This window comes from Corvus brachyrhynchos, unplaced genomic scaffold (assembly GCF_000691975.1).
Source record: "Corvus brachyrhynchos isolate BGI_N302 unplaced genomic scaffold, ASM69197v1 scaffold55, whole genome shotgun sequence".
Classification (NCBI taxonomy): domain Eukaryota; kingdom Metazoa; phylum Chordata; class Aves; order Passeriformes; family Corvidae; genus Corvus; species Corvus brachyrhynchos.
Window position 1 is genome coordinate 531,008 of NW_008238314.1, and position 14,985 is coordinate 545,992.

Genomic DNA, 14,985 nt, shown 5'->3' on the forward strand with positions numbered 1-14,985 from the left:
AGGCAAAGATGTGTTCCCTTGACCTCAAAAACATACTCTTGTTTTGCTTTTCTGTAATGTTATTTTTTGTATAAGTTTCTCTCCAGTCAATATTTACTGCTGGGCTATGTTGCCCATTAAATCCTGGTGGGGGGAGGGCTGGAGCCTGGAGCCTGCTGACAAGATCCTCATCTCAGGAACATTCTGTTGGCACCAGGGATGCTCCAGCGCTGCCAGAACGAAACGCAAGGCGACTCTATCAGAGATAGGTCACACACTGTGTTTGGATTCGATTCCCTCCATCTGTTTCCCATAACACTATCCCCTTCTGCTCCAGGAAAAAGCTTTTTCTGGAGCGTATCATCCTGCTGTACTCTCCCAGCCGAGTGCTTGGATCACCCCGAGCCGTTCCTTGGTAGGCAGCAGCAGTTGCTAAGGCTCGGTGATGAGCTCACCGCTGCAGAAAGGGGAGGAACAGGTTCCAAAACAAAGCACAGCAGTGAAGACGTGTAAAATGTTCTCATGCAGCTCCCTGTGTGGAGGCTTGTTCGTGGGGAGCTTTGAGGTGTTCTTTTTTTCTCCTTTTTGGTTTGTTTGGTTTTGGTGTTTTGTTTTGGGGTTTTTTAAGATGTTCTGTAGCTGAAAGGTCTTAATGTTAGGAAAAGGAATATTGCAGAACATCCTCATCCTTTGATGTCAATGGCCTATTTGAGCCCCATTCTGTTGGATATTTTATTTGTTTACTTGTTCTTATCTCCCCAAGCATGAGGTGTTGTTTAATCTTTTAGCCTTCCATGTGAAGTTACTGACATAACCAGGATTTTTCAGGTACCCTCATGTACTTATACTTGCAAGACCAGCAAAAAGATAAAATTACTGACAGTGCAGAGGCTGATTACAGACTGTGTCAGACCTACACACCACAATGAGGATGTGGCTGCATTAAAACCAAAGGCATTTGGTTAAACAAAGTATTTGAGGGAAGTTTGCAATTAGAGCCTTGTCTGCAGTGAAGGCTCAGCTAGAAAAGAGGTGGGTTGGTTTGTTGGGTTTTTTTCATCCATTTCACCATTATATGAATTGACTCAGTTCAATGAAAATCAAACAGTTCAATAAAATCTGTCATGGAAAATTATATGGAAGCCTGGTTTTGTGCTGCAAGATGCACTTGAGGATAGATGACACTGGAATGATACTATTGAGGAGGAAACCTATCAAAAACATAGAAAATTAGATGGCTTGATCCTGATCTCCTCTGTGCAATTTTGTCCTGATTGCAGATGTGAGTCTCCTCTGAGAAGTGAAAATTGTTCTGTGATCTAGGTCCCATACCCTACCTGAAGATTTAAAATGCTCTTCAGGGCAGCGACTGCTCCTTAAGCTCTACAGAAACCTGCTCCCTGGTAGAATCCAGGGCAGCAGCCATAGGGACTGTTTATTTTTGTTTTATTCTAAGGCATAGTAATTGTTTGGCTTCCTGTTGCAAGACACCTGCCTGCATTGTGCTACCCTACTGATCCAAGGCTGGGCTCTAAAGAGGCTGTTCCTGCCTGCTTATGTTTCCAGCTCCCTGGGCATGTGTCTGTGTTGTTATATCTTTCTCCCTATTGATTGTTTTTCCACTATTTTCTCTGCTTTTGTTTTTCCAGAGCTGAATCACCAAAGTTTACATAGTCTAGAAAAATAGATTTCTAAGTCAGACCTTCCTTCCTGATAGTTTGCTGTCTTGTGTTTCTTTTTTTTTCTCTTCCCACATTTGGCAAAGCCTCAAAATCCACGTGCCAAGCATTGTATAAATAGGAGTAGTCATGGTGGTGCCCTGAGCAACTCACAGCTTAATTAAAGACAGGAAAACAAGAACTAAGTGTAAAACAATAGGAAAGAGGCTGAGGGTAACAGTAAATATGTCATGGATTTAAAATAGGCTCGATGTGCACAGTTGGTGCAAAGCTCCAAATCAAAAGCCAAATGGCTTTGGCACAAGCATTCCATGGAATCAAGTGACCCCTCAGCATTTCCTCTGCCTTCCCTTCTTCCCTTCGCCACTCGTGGAGAAGCTGCTCTGCTGTTTGCTCTGCCCCTGTGCAGATTAGAGGACATAAAGGAATTATAGAAGCTGCAGTCAGGAGGGCATTTCCTGAGCTATTGGCCCTGCTTTAAGCCTGGGTTTTTTCAGCAAAGAGTATTTTCAGCTCCTGAATCCCCTGCTATGCAGGTCCAGCTTGCCTACTGTGAGTGTCTCATATGGAAGAATCATAACCAAAATCTGCTGGGTTCTCTATTTTTTTGCAGATGAGTGGGCAGAAGCTGGAGGTGTCCTGGCATGGCCTCTCTCCTCCTCTCACAGCCACACTGCAATGGCTTAGCAGTCTTCTGACAAGTTAAAGCTGCTGTCCTTGGAGTGCTGCAGGGAGATATCAACATTTCCCAGCACGACTCATCTGCTGATGTCCCATTACCTGTCCTACTCCAGCCACATCAAGGTACAAACACCAGGGTTCACTATTTCAGCAAGGGATCAGTGTCTGCATGGGGAGATGGAGGGCTTGGAGGGGAAAAAGAGGGGAAGGCAAGACAGGGGAAACACTGGTCCCCCCTGAGCCTCCTTTGCTCCAGGCTGAGCCCCTTTCCCAACCCCCTCAGCCGCTCCCGGGGCTCCGGCCCCTTCCCAGCTCTGTTCCCTTCCCTGGACACGCTCCAGCCCCTCCAGGTCCTTCTTGTCATTAGGGGCCAAAAACTGATCCCAGGAATTAAGGGGTGGCCTCAGCAGTGCCCAACACAGGGGACAATCACTGCCCTGGTCCTGCTGCCACACCACTGCTGCCACAGCCCAGGTGCCCTTGGCCTTCTTGCCCACCTGGGCACCCCTGGGCTCATGTTCAGACACTACTGCCAATATTGGGGAAAAAATAAATTTTAGAAATTCACTTATTCTAGTCTCTTCGGAATGGATCTTTCAAGCCTCAGTCTTATTTTGAAACCTGACAGATTTGCTGCCTCAACATCAGTAACCTAAAGAAAGCAAGGGTAACAATCAAAACTCAAAAATGCAAAATCTTGCAGGATACCTTATTTCACCTAAATGAAAAACCACACTACTTAGATACATTGAAAGTTTCCATGTTAAAAAGATGGCATTATTGCAGTGCCTTCTCAGATCCTGAGTCCTTGTTTCAGCTGAAATAGAGTTCCTTTTCTTGCTGGTAGCTGACACAGTGCTGTGTTTTGGATTTGATCTGAGAATAATGCTGATAACATACTGGTAGTTTAGTTTTTGCCAAACAGTTCTCACCCTAATCACCAAAGTGACTGATCCAGATAGAAATTCTACTGTGCTTATCTGACATGTGGAGAACAAATGATGACATAAGCCAAAATACACAAGAAACTTGCAGTAAAACAAATCCAAAGCCAGCCAAAGTCTGATCTCTGTGAAGCAGCTACTCTGCTGTGGGCAGTTGATTTCCATTAGGATACATTTGGAATATTTGCAAGAAGATTAGAATTAGAATTAATTAGAGTTAGAATTAATTGTGCTTTGCTTTGGGTGCTATCACAGAATCATAAATGCTTTGAGTTGGAAGGGAGATTTTATAACCCTGTTCCACAGGAGTTGGTTGTTAAATTGTTGAAAAATGGAGCCATTTAAAATTTTGAAGTAAAGCTAAAAAAGACAATACCTACTGCCTCTGAGAATTTCTCCACATTATTAAAATTGAGGTTTCTTAGTGTAATTCTTAGTCAAAGATCTGATTTGTTTTTGAAAGTTATACTGAAATGGGTATTTATGTTTGTGTTCATAAATCCATTTCCTTGAAGTAGTAATGAATGGTATTTGATGATGTTTTGAGCACTGAAGAGCTAAATTATTTTGGTTTTTTCGTCAGGGAGGACAAAAAAGAAAGCCATCTCTGTATGACGAATTAACTGCCTAATCTGTGCTTGCCTCAACCAGATTTTAGGTTATTATTTATGTTTTATTCCATGCTTTTTTTTTTTTTTTTCCTCCTTTTCTTACCATCTGCAGAAATACTGGTGTACATAGCTGACATCTGGATTAAAAAATAAAATCTCTGAAGGCCAAAATATTGACCCATAGGTTTTTACTTCCACTCTTAATATGACTATTATTTTCATTTGGTAAAGCTAAAGAAAGAAGGCTCACTCATAGAACAGATTAAATTTCCTGAAAGGACAAAGAGATATCAAAAAGCAAAAAAAAAGAGTTTATACTGAGAAGATCTTAAGGAATAAATGTCAATGAACTGTCATGATAAATAAATTACAATCTGGCTCAATAATTCATTTCATTTTTTCTGGTGATGAAAAGATGGATGAAGAGAGAGGAAAAGTGACGATATTTATTTAAAGCAATCAAGAAGATCAATTACTCAGTGTTGTAAACAATTAAACTGAGCTGTGCTCATCCTTTCTGTTTGATGTGGATTTTTCTGGCTGGAGATTGGAGAAAATGCAAATTCCTGTATTAGGACAGGGAGTTTTCTTTTAGTATTATTTCACAGCTTTTTCAGAAATAAAAAAAGAGAATACAATAAAACATTTTTTTTCAAGTCTGAAAGGTTTTGAAATGGGAACCAGTTCGCTTCATAATACACTTGTACAACTCAGAGCAAATAGTAGTTATAGAGATATGCAAATCAGAATTAAGAATTATAATTCCAAATTCACAACCACTTGTCTCAGATTTTGCTAATGATTCAGAATGAATAGATTGCATTTGATATGATGAAATTAGTAATAACCTACATAATGTTTCATGATTTAATGGCATTTATTTAATACATCCAAAGTACAGTTGTTGTTACTATTATTGTTATCATTATTTAATATTGATGCCTACTTATACAAGTATAGGTATTATATAGAACCACTTGCATAGAAATTTTCTTTTCTAATATCTAGAAATCAAAAATTTGATGTCTGATAAAAAATACACTAAAACCAAGAAACTCTTTCTGATTAACTCCTGATTAGTTTTTGGATTGAAATCCCAGTAAATAGGGCAGAAAACAAAGCATTAAAATAAATCACAGAATCCTAGAATACCAAGTTGGAAGGGATCTCAAGGATCATCTGGTCCAACCTTTCTTAGCAACAGCACAGTATGGACAAGACTGCCCAGCACCCTGTGCTGCTGAATCTTAAATTTGCCCAGTGGTGGAGAATCCAGCACTTCCCTGGGAAGGTTATTTCAGGGGCTGATTGTTACTGTGCAAAATTATCCCCTGGTGACCAACTGGAACCTCCCCAGGCGTAACTTGTGCACATTATTGCTCATCTTTTCCAAGGGACTCCTTGTAAAAAGGGAGGCTCCACCTTCCTTGCAGCCACCCTTTAGATGCTGGAACGTGGGGATAATGCTCTTCCAGCCTATCCAGGTCTCCCTGCAGGTTTTTTCCTCTGGAGTGTTCCCTTCCCCACTCAGTTTTGTAATTTCTCTGCAGAAAAAACAAACAACTGTGAGGAAAATCTCTTCATCAATGTACAGAATGGGCTGACCACAATGTTAAAAATTAATATTAAAATTTAAAACTGCTTCTAACCTTGTTTATTTGTTTTCCAGAGCAGAGAACAGTGGGAACTCAATAAAAGGCACGCCATCTGGCCTTAAAAACATCTCACATGGAGAACTTACTTTCTCTGTTCTCTTGGCTTTCTCTCTCTGAATGTGACCAACTGTCCTCTAAACAGCTTCTTCCTTGTCTCCTCTTACTACCGAGGTTTATTGCAGAGATAAAGCAGAGGTCCAGACACCAAAAATCTGACTTTTGTTCCCAGTTCAACCACAGCCTTTTATGTGACCTTGGACCACTCATTTATCTCAACTTCAAAGGCAATAGGGAGGATAAAATTAATCACTGTGGTGCCCTCAGATGCTGTAATGGAAGGGTCACTCTCTGCTACCAACTACATTTTTTAGGGGGAAAACCAGACTAGGAGTATGCTGACATAAATTAAAAATGTATTATTCTCTCCTTTGTCCTGCCCCTGACATCTGTAGAGTTGCCACCCAAAGCACAGCAAAAAAAAAGTTGTTCTATAAAACCTTTTCTGTTAAAGATGTTACCAGATTTTAGTGACCTAGAAGGATGACCTCTTCCTGGAAATCCTGATGGCAGAAACTCTTAGATATTGTAGAAAACTAAAATTTTCCGTGAAACTGTGCCTGAGTTCCATCTGTTTGTTCTGTGTTTGTTTTTACCTGGCTGTGTCCCTGTGCAAGATCCAGCTCACAGGATGGAAAAGGAGTCTCAGAATCTCACCTTGATTTTTCATTGGCAGCTTTTCCTCAAACACAAAAAAGTGCACCTTTATTTCAACCACACCTACAAAAGCAAGACATTATTATGCAAGGTATTTGTGTAGCTCTTTCTCTGTAACACAGCTTTTGAGTGGAAAAACAAAAGCATAGAGGTGTTTTCAATGTTATCTTGAAGACAATCTTGAATGAAACCCAGACCTGTTCTAAAAAGAGCAGGTTCCAAGGTGATTTTTGGCTATGCTGGGTAATGATGATAATACAGTTTTTTTAGCTTTTTTCTGTTGTGTACCATCTTGACTTACCTAAATACCTCCTCATAAAAGAGACACAGTTCAATGCTCTCAGCATTAAAAATTGCTGAGTTTCTGTGGTCTGCATTTTGCAAGAAGGGCTTGCTCAATCAAGGACCCCATGACCTCAAAATCACTTCAGCTGTGTTGCAGTCTTATGAAATCTGAAGCTTTTTATGGTTTATTCTGAACAGAATGGGAGGCAGAAAAGTGTTTTGTGGTGTGCCACAAGTGAAGTGTCGTGGAGGGAGAGGGGAGCAGAAACTGAGCCTGTAATTACTGATCTGTAATCTGGATTTGTTCTGAGATATATGTAAGGAGCCCTTTGAGAGCTCTTAACCGAATTCAAATAATCATCACCACAGAATCATCATGGAATGTCCTGGGTTGGAAGGCACAATAAAGATCAGGTTATTCCAACCCCCTGCCATGGGCAGGGACACCTTCCACCATCCCAGGCTACTGCAAGCCCTGTCCAACCAGGCCTTGGACACTTCCAGGGATCCAGGGGCAGCCACAGCTTCTCTGGGCACCCTGTGCCAGGGCCTGCCCACCTTCACAGGGAAGGACTTATTGCCAGTATCCAAACCTCCTCTCTGTCAATTTGAAGCCCTTTCCCCTTGTCCTGGGACTCCATGCGCCTGTAAATTGTCTCTCCCCATCTTTCCCGCAGGCTCCCTTATTTTTTATAAAAAGTTTGCTGGCCCATTCATAGGGATATTTGTCCACTGACTTGAGTGATTAAGATATCTTTTGTGAATGCAAACCCGCCACCTACTTCTGTTCTATACCCAGCTGAGGAACTGTCCCTTCACAGAGGTGACACCCAGTTTTCCTGACCTTTCCGGAATCCCTGGAACAAAAGGGAGCAGTAAGGAGGGAGCTGTCACTGAGGCCACATTTGGGGGTGAGACGAAGTGACTACGCTGTCAATTGTCACAGGACAGGTTACTTTCAGACAGAAAATGACACTCTGCTGATCAGTGTGAGAGGAATTTTGGAGCTCAGAGAGCAGGAGTCACTGTGCCAGGGCAAACAGGGCTATTTAGTGCTCCCCTGCCTCTACACTGATATTGCTGACTCACAAACTGCTGAAATTTTCCATTGAAAAGGGATGACTGATGTTTTAATACTCTGATGAAATTATGTGAAAGTATACCAAGGCTACTTGATTGATTAGATGGCTTTTTTCCTGAGACTTTACATTTTGGTGGAGATCTCAGTCCCTGTCTAAAAAGAGATCAGTTGTTTCCTAACCCTTGCTGCTCACTTCTCTCACCTGTCATTGCTGCTGGCAGCAGAAAACCTTTTTCTTTTACATTATTGAGACTTCTTTTTTTCCTCAAATCAGATATTTCAGGCATTTTCTGTGAACATAATTACAGTGCTCTTTGGTGAATATCAGGAGCACCAGCAAGCTCCTAAAATTCAGATATTATGGCAGAATTTACAATGCTATCTCTAGACAGTAATTTTGTTGCTGCTTCCTAGATTTTTGGTGTATGAAAAGGCTTGCTATGAACAATTTTTCTTAGATTCAAGGGTGTAAAATTATTTTGATAAATAATGATTGGACTTGTATCAGAGGTGTAAAATGCTGCCCTAACTCTGTTGTTGGAGCTTTTGCACGCTGAATATAATGGGGTACAAAGCTGTTAAACCCTATATTTAAATACATAGACAAAGTTACAGATATTCATCAGAGTTTGATCACAATGCCAGTTGTGAGGTACTTTGTAACACCTGAAAATTATGCACAAAATAATTAAGAATCTCACTTAAATAGTGAGAGACTCTCGAAGTGTACCAAAGAGAAAGTTTCTATGAAAGCCCCTTTCACTTTAGAGAGGACCTGAGCAAGGGATCTGATGTAGGTTTTGGTTATGCTTAACCCCTAGAAATAAAAATAAAAAGAAATTACAGAAGTTGATTTTCTGTAGAAGTGTCAGCATTTGCCAGGTACCAAAGTGACACCATCTTGATTAAATTGCAGCTACACAGTTCTTTGATTCCCTGTGTTCTTTAAATCTTTTTTTCCACGTTACTCAGAACTCCTGTCTCTGATATCCATCTAATGCTTGCACGCATGAAGAGTCTGAAATGTTTATTTTAATCCCTTACAGGACACCACATTTCTAAAAGTCTATTTACACAGCTCCTTCAATGCTCTGTGGGGCCATCACCCTGACTTTTCAAGCCATGAAAATGGTCCAAAATAAGATTTAAATCAATGCAGTTGTCTTTTAATAGCATAGCAGGGAATGTGTTAACCCCAGACTGTGCAACAGCCCCAGTAACCCCATGGTCTGTGTGTTTATAGGCATCAGCTTTAATGGCCCATTGTGATACATGAGAGATATTAAAATCTTACAGTCACTGCCCGGTCATTTACAGTCAACAGAGGGCTAAAAGTGAAAGGTCAGGCCTAGGAGAGTTGGAAACTCTGCTAAGCAAACTCTGGAGCAGGGAATGGGCTGCTCCAGGGACTGCAGGCCATGGCTGATTTTTCAGCTGTTGTTGTTGTTCCTGGCCCGGGGTAAGTTTGTGCACAGCCCAAAGCGTTCAGGATGAAATATTCCCCTTTCTTCATGTCTAAATAAATGTGCACATGATCCACTGGAGGGTTTCTTCTGTTGAATACATTTACCTGGTATGTTTACTAGAGAAGGAGACTCGTTTTTTTTGATCAGCCCTTCCCAGGCAGGCTGTTAAATGTGAGAGAATGATTTCCAAACTGGTTACTTCCCAGTGTGCTGAAGGTCGCGTTATGCCAAAATACATTTTAGCCTCTGGGTACTGCCACTGCTGAGCGTGTGCTGCTGCGCTTGGGGATCAGCTCAGGTGCTGCCTCTGGAAACTGGATCATATGGAAAACAAGGCTCCAAAAAGAGCCCAGTCAGCAGGGCCAGCGGCGGAATCACTGATGAGTGAATATTTATGCTGCCCAGAAATGCCCATTTTATTATTTAGTTCCCTGAATAAGGCTATGTCTCTAAACCCAATCTGTTTATTTCATCAGTGGGAGTCCAGGAGCAGCATGAAGCATGAAGAAGACCCCAGTTCCCCTTTCCCAGCACCCTGATGTAAAGGTGAAGGTGATGGAGGTAAATTCAGGTTCCTTTAAGCCACTTTTCCTTACTTTGTTGTGGGATCTGGCTCAGTCTCAACCAGCTCCCGTTGTGTCACCAGAGTGGGACCTCCTGTGACATAACTGATGCTTTCTGTATCTCTCTGCCTCTCATTCTCATTGGCCTTTGGTGGCTGAAAATGTGGGAACAGCACAACTTTCTCCGGTTACACAGCTGATAGTGGTTCCTGTGACAGCTGGGGAGCACTGCCGAGACATCCCTTTCCATGAGTTATATCTCTTTCAGAGAGGTCAGGGAGCTGATTACATCCTTTTAAGATCTCTTTACTCTCATGGCACGGCATGTAGAAACCCTGGAATAACTGGGAATGGAGCAGGAGGCTGTAGGAATAACTACTGACTGAATTTTTGGTTGTGCCTTCAAAGCTACTGCCTCTCTTTTAGAGCATTCTTTGTGAATGAGGGAAGGAAATGTTCTTTAACTGTATTCAAATGTTTAGATCAGCACAAAACTGTGGTGCTGGGGATATGTTTGCCCTTCTACATTCATGCAGAAGCTGGTTCCTGCTTTTTTGTGGAGTAGCAAGGGATTTTCAGAACCAGGCTTGTCTTGGTTGTGAAACTCAAAGTGCAGCAGCTCCAGCCACTGCCTTACATAAACCCTGTGCCTGTGCAATGGACTGCTGCCACTGTCCTGTTTAGAGCAGCAAGATTTCCTTTCTGACCTACTTTTCTGGTCATTGCCTTGAACCAGGCCCTCAGGAGCATTATTAGAGAATTTTACATCCTTCCCATGCGACAAAGCTGCCCCGACATCACCCAGCAGCCAAGGAATGATCCCGTCAGCCCAGAGGGATCCACAAGCTACTAAAGAGCTCCCTTGTCTTCTTTTCCTGCTGCAGCCAGCCCAGCAGATGGATTTAGTGTGCTCTAGAGGAGGCAGGGGTTCCTCAGGTGCACTGGAATGACCAGGAATATGAGAATGGTGCTCGCTCGAGGATTTGCAGGTCTGTGCTGAGCATATCCCGGCCTTAATTTCCTGGGATGAACGGATATCAAGGGGAGTGATAGCAGTGGAGACAGCTTGGGCAGACAGGGTTATTGAATTATTTAGGTTGGAAAAGGCCATCAAGATCACTGAATCCAGTCTGTGCTCGATCCCCACCTTGTCCCCAGCCCAGAGCACTGAGTGCCACATCCAGTCCTTCCCTAGACAACTCAGGGATGGGAACTCCAACACCTCCCTGGGCAGCCCCTTCCAAGGCCTGATCACCCTTTCCACGGAGAAATTCCTCCTGATGTCCAACGTGAACTTCCCCTGGTGCAGCTTGAGGCCGTTCCCTCTCATCCTGTCCCTGTTCCCTGGGAGCAGAGGCCACCCCCCACCTGGCTACAACCTCTTTTCATGAGGAAATTGAAGGAATATTGAAGACATTGAAACAAAATGGAATTTCATAAACTTTCAAATGATCATGGAATATGAAATGTGCAGCATTGGATTACACAAAAGTCCTTGTAAGAGCTGGAGGGAATGCTGTTAAACCCAAAATCTGCATCTGTGAAGATTTCCATGGAGTAAAAAGGGTGAGGATGGGAAAGACTCAGTTGTAGGTCTGTGTCTTAGTCTAGGTAGGTATTGAGGATGGCAAAGGGCTGTGATCAGTCCTTTCCCCTCTCAGAGCTGTGAAATCAGTGCCTCCTGATGTGTCCCTCTCAGAGCCATTCCAGACAGCACAGGTAGCCAGATCTGAGTCTTCTTAATGGTATTTAATAGAAACCATCAATTCTGTAGCATCATTTCCTACCCATAGCTTCTACTCTGTTACATTATTTTTTACATATTTACTGGAGACAAAATTTCACCCTCTGTTCTGCTCAATTCCTTGCAGGATGGCTGACACTGGGAGGGAAAATCAGTTTCAGCAGGCTTCTCTGCACAGGAGGAGAGAGCAGAGGATGGGAACTCTCCCAACAGACAGTCACAGGGATGCGGTTTCCTTGCTGAGGGAGTCCTGTTAGGCTGAGAGGAAGAAAACAACAGCAGGGGAGAGGCTCTCAGCCAAAGGCAGACTTGAGGGCAGCTGATCTCGAGCGCATCCCGCAGTGATGAAGGAAGCGTGTCAAGGAAAGTGTGCAGGTGATCCGTCATGTTTTGCCTACAGCTCCTTCACAAGTTCTATTCAGCTCAAAGAGTGCCTGGGTTAAGAAAATCTCCTGTAACACTCACCATATGTGCTTATGCATGTCCTGAGCTGCTGAGGAGTGTCCAAAAAGCTGGAATTTGGCAAAAAGAGGAAGTCTCCTCGGGTGGCTGAGCATGGTTTCACTGCCCAGAGTGATCTGTTATCCCTTTCCTGACAAATGCCCTCAAGAGTCTGTGCCTCAGGGATCAAAGAAGAGACTATTTTGCAATAGAAGTTTAAAGAGGTCACAGCCCCACTGTGGTATGACCTAAACCTGAGGCCTCACAGATCACCAGGCTGTTATCCTGGCCATGGAAGCAACTTGGCCTGGCTGTTTTTATCCTGGTACATCTGTGCAAGTTTGGATCTTATTTAGGCATTATAATCAGACAGACTTCATGCAGAAATTAAAGTTAAGGAGTTAAAATCTGACATGCAAGGCACCAGTGAAAAAAGTTAACAAGAAGTTTCATGCACCTTGAAGCTTGAAAACTTCAGCATTTCTGTCAAAATGTTGTCTTTCTTTCTGTGACTTTGTAGCTGCTCAGAACTCCAAGGGATGTTTTATATTGCCTGTGTAACATGTTTGAATGGTTTGTATCTCAGAGCATCATAACTTCCACATCCAAGGCTGTCATCATAATTCCTGGTCATGATTTTGACAATGTTAATTTGAAAAGCCAGATATATTCTGCTGATGGCATCCTAAGTACCCAAAATATTCCTGTAACAGCTTCCTGTGCCTTCTTGAGAGCCCTGCTGAAGGTGAGCACTGCTGAAGGTGAGCCCTGCTGAAGATAATCCCAAAGATCCTGAAATCCCTGGGCCCCCAGGCAGGTGTGTGGCACTCCTGGAAATGTTCCTATTGCCTGAAAAAAGCATGGACTGTGCTTACAGGGACCTTTTCTCAGCTGTCTGGCTGCTTGTGGCACATCCTGCAGAACAGTTTACCACTCATGCATTTGTTTGAGGGGGTGCAGGGCAAACAAATTCACTGGAATAATCGGGACTGGAAAAAAGAAAACACCCCACTCCCTGTTTCGCAATTATATTTTATCCTGAACTAGGTGTGTATGCACGTGTGGGTTTTTCCCTTCCCCTCAAATTTGGATTATTTCAGCAATCTGGATGACAGGATGAACTCAGATGCCGGGAGGGGCTGTTAAAGTTCAGAAGGGCAGGAATGAGCAGATGCTGGAGGGGAGGGGATGGGAAACATCAGGGATTGCTTTTGCCATGAGAATAACTCTCATGTGACAGCTTTTCCATGATTTTTCTGAAGTATCTGCTAACAGAGGGTGCCTTGTTCAGGAGGGAGAGGACAACCATGACTGGTGATGGCCATTAGTTCCTAAACCTTGAAATCTGTTTGCCCTACAGCATCTGGTAGTGCCTCTGGAACTTTGTGGTGCCAGAAATCAACCCCAGCTTGTGCTGTTTGTCTGGGCATGCTGCTGCCACTGCTCAAAGCAGCAAAGGAGGGCATTGTACTCGAGGAGGACAAGCTCTGTGCCCCTGCCTCGGGCTGGGGAGTCATTACACTGGCTGCTTAATTGCCGCAATACAAAAGGCTTTGAGAACTATTCAAGGGCACCAAGTACTCTCTACTTCTTAATTCTTTTCAAGCTGGCTTGTAAAGACAACATTGCCCATCCACTTCTAACCTGGAGGTGTACTCAATCACAAATCCCATTCAAAGGAAAGGACTTGAGAGAGTAAAGCTGACGAGATTTGTCCATAAGTACTGGTGGTTTTGACAACTGAATGGAGCTCACTTGCTGGTTGTGTTTGCCAAAGAATATGTATGAACTTGAATCTTGGAGACTGAATGCAAAGTGGTGTTTTTATATAAAAGGAACTCGAATCACTTTTACATATTTAGACATATGGTGCCAGTCTGGTACCAGGTGTAATGGAGACGGTTTAAATACTGCCTAGGACAAGTTTAGGTAATCTGAAGGAGCTTTCATAATTCTACATCTTTCTCCTTTTCCCTCTTATCCTGAGGTAAACCCTGTGGTTGTTTCCTGCACGATTTCAATTATTTCCCTGTTTTTCTGGTTGGGAGCCCTTCCTGCACAGATTTCATGAACTCATGAGAGACTTCAGAAGGGTCAGGACCAAGGTAAGGGGTGAGCACAGGGGTTGCTTAGGCCTCTGGCAAAAGACTCTGGAGTGAGAGAACAGGAAGAGGACACTCAGATGGCCCTGGGGAGGAGGTTGCCACAAAAAAAAGAAGTTTGCTTCTTTCTCTATGTCTTACCTCCATTCTTATTTGCAAGTTATTTGTTGATTAATCTGAATTTGGGAAAACTGGCTGTGTAAATAAAATTAGTGTGAATTCCCCAGTTCAGTTTGGAAAGCAGTGACATTATAGCCTATTAATTGGTGTACATTTTGTCACCTACCGGGACTTGTCACCCCCAACATCCTGGTGCTAAATTGGAAAGATATGGGTTTGATGGATGGGGTGTGACATGGATAAGGAATTGTCTGGATGGCTGACTTCAATAGTCAGCAGCTCGATGTCCCAGTGGAAACCAGTAACAAGTGGTGTCCCCCAGGGGTCCATACTGGGATCAGCATTATTTAATACAATCACCAGTTATATAAAAACAGAGAGAGGCTTTTTACTAAAGCCTGGAGTGACTGGACAAGAGGTGACATTTTTTAACTGAAAGAGGGTAGTTTAGAAAAAAAAATTATAATGAGGCTACTGAGACTAGGAAACAAGTCCTGAGTTAGCCCTTATTGCACATCTGCTTGTTTTGTGAACCTGAGAACAAAAACTAATGTTAAAAATTAAAAGTCTAAGTACTTTTATCACTCACCAGCTAAGCGAAGAAAGAAAATAAAAAAGCAACAACTTTTTCAAAAGTAGAATGATGAGAAAAACATTTCAATGGACCAAACACATCACGTTTCCATCTATATATATTATTTTGAGCTTTTTATTTACCTGAGAAGTATTTATTTATCTCTAAATGACGCCCCGTTACTTACAGATCCAGAAAGGAATACAACATGGATGTATTTCTTTTGTCTGAACTTTATTTGTAAGCTGAACAAAGTGGTATTCTCACCACATAAATTAGCACTGCAGGGCGCTGGTTCTTGAATGGGCAATGTCTGTCATGAAAGCCACTAACCCATGCCCTTGGC

General features: G+C 42.7%; 1 long non-coding RNA gene across 1 annotated transcript; it reads left to right on the forward strand.

The window, feature by feature from the left end:
- Positions 1 to 2,052: 2,052 nt before the first annotated feature.
- On the forward strand, positions 2,053 to 13,929 carry LOC108446630. The gene is made up of 3 exons (XR_001861894.1): positions 2,053 to 2,462; positions 9,572 to 9,656; positions 11,530 to 13,929. It is a non-coding gene; the product is annotated as an uncharacterized LOC108446630 (long non-coding RNA).
- The last annotated feature ends 1,056 nt before the right edge of the window (positions 13,930 to 14,985 follow it).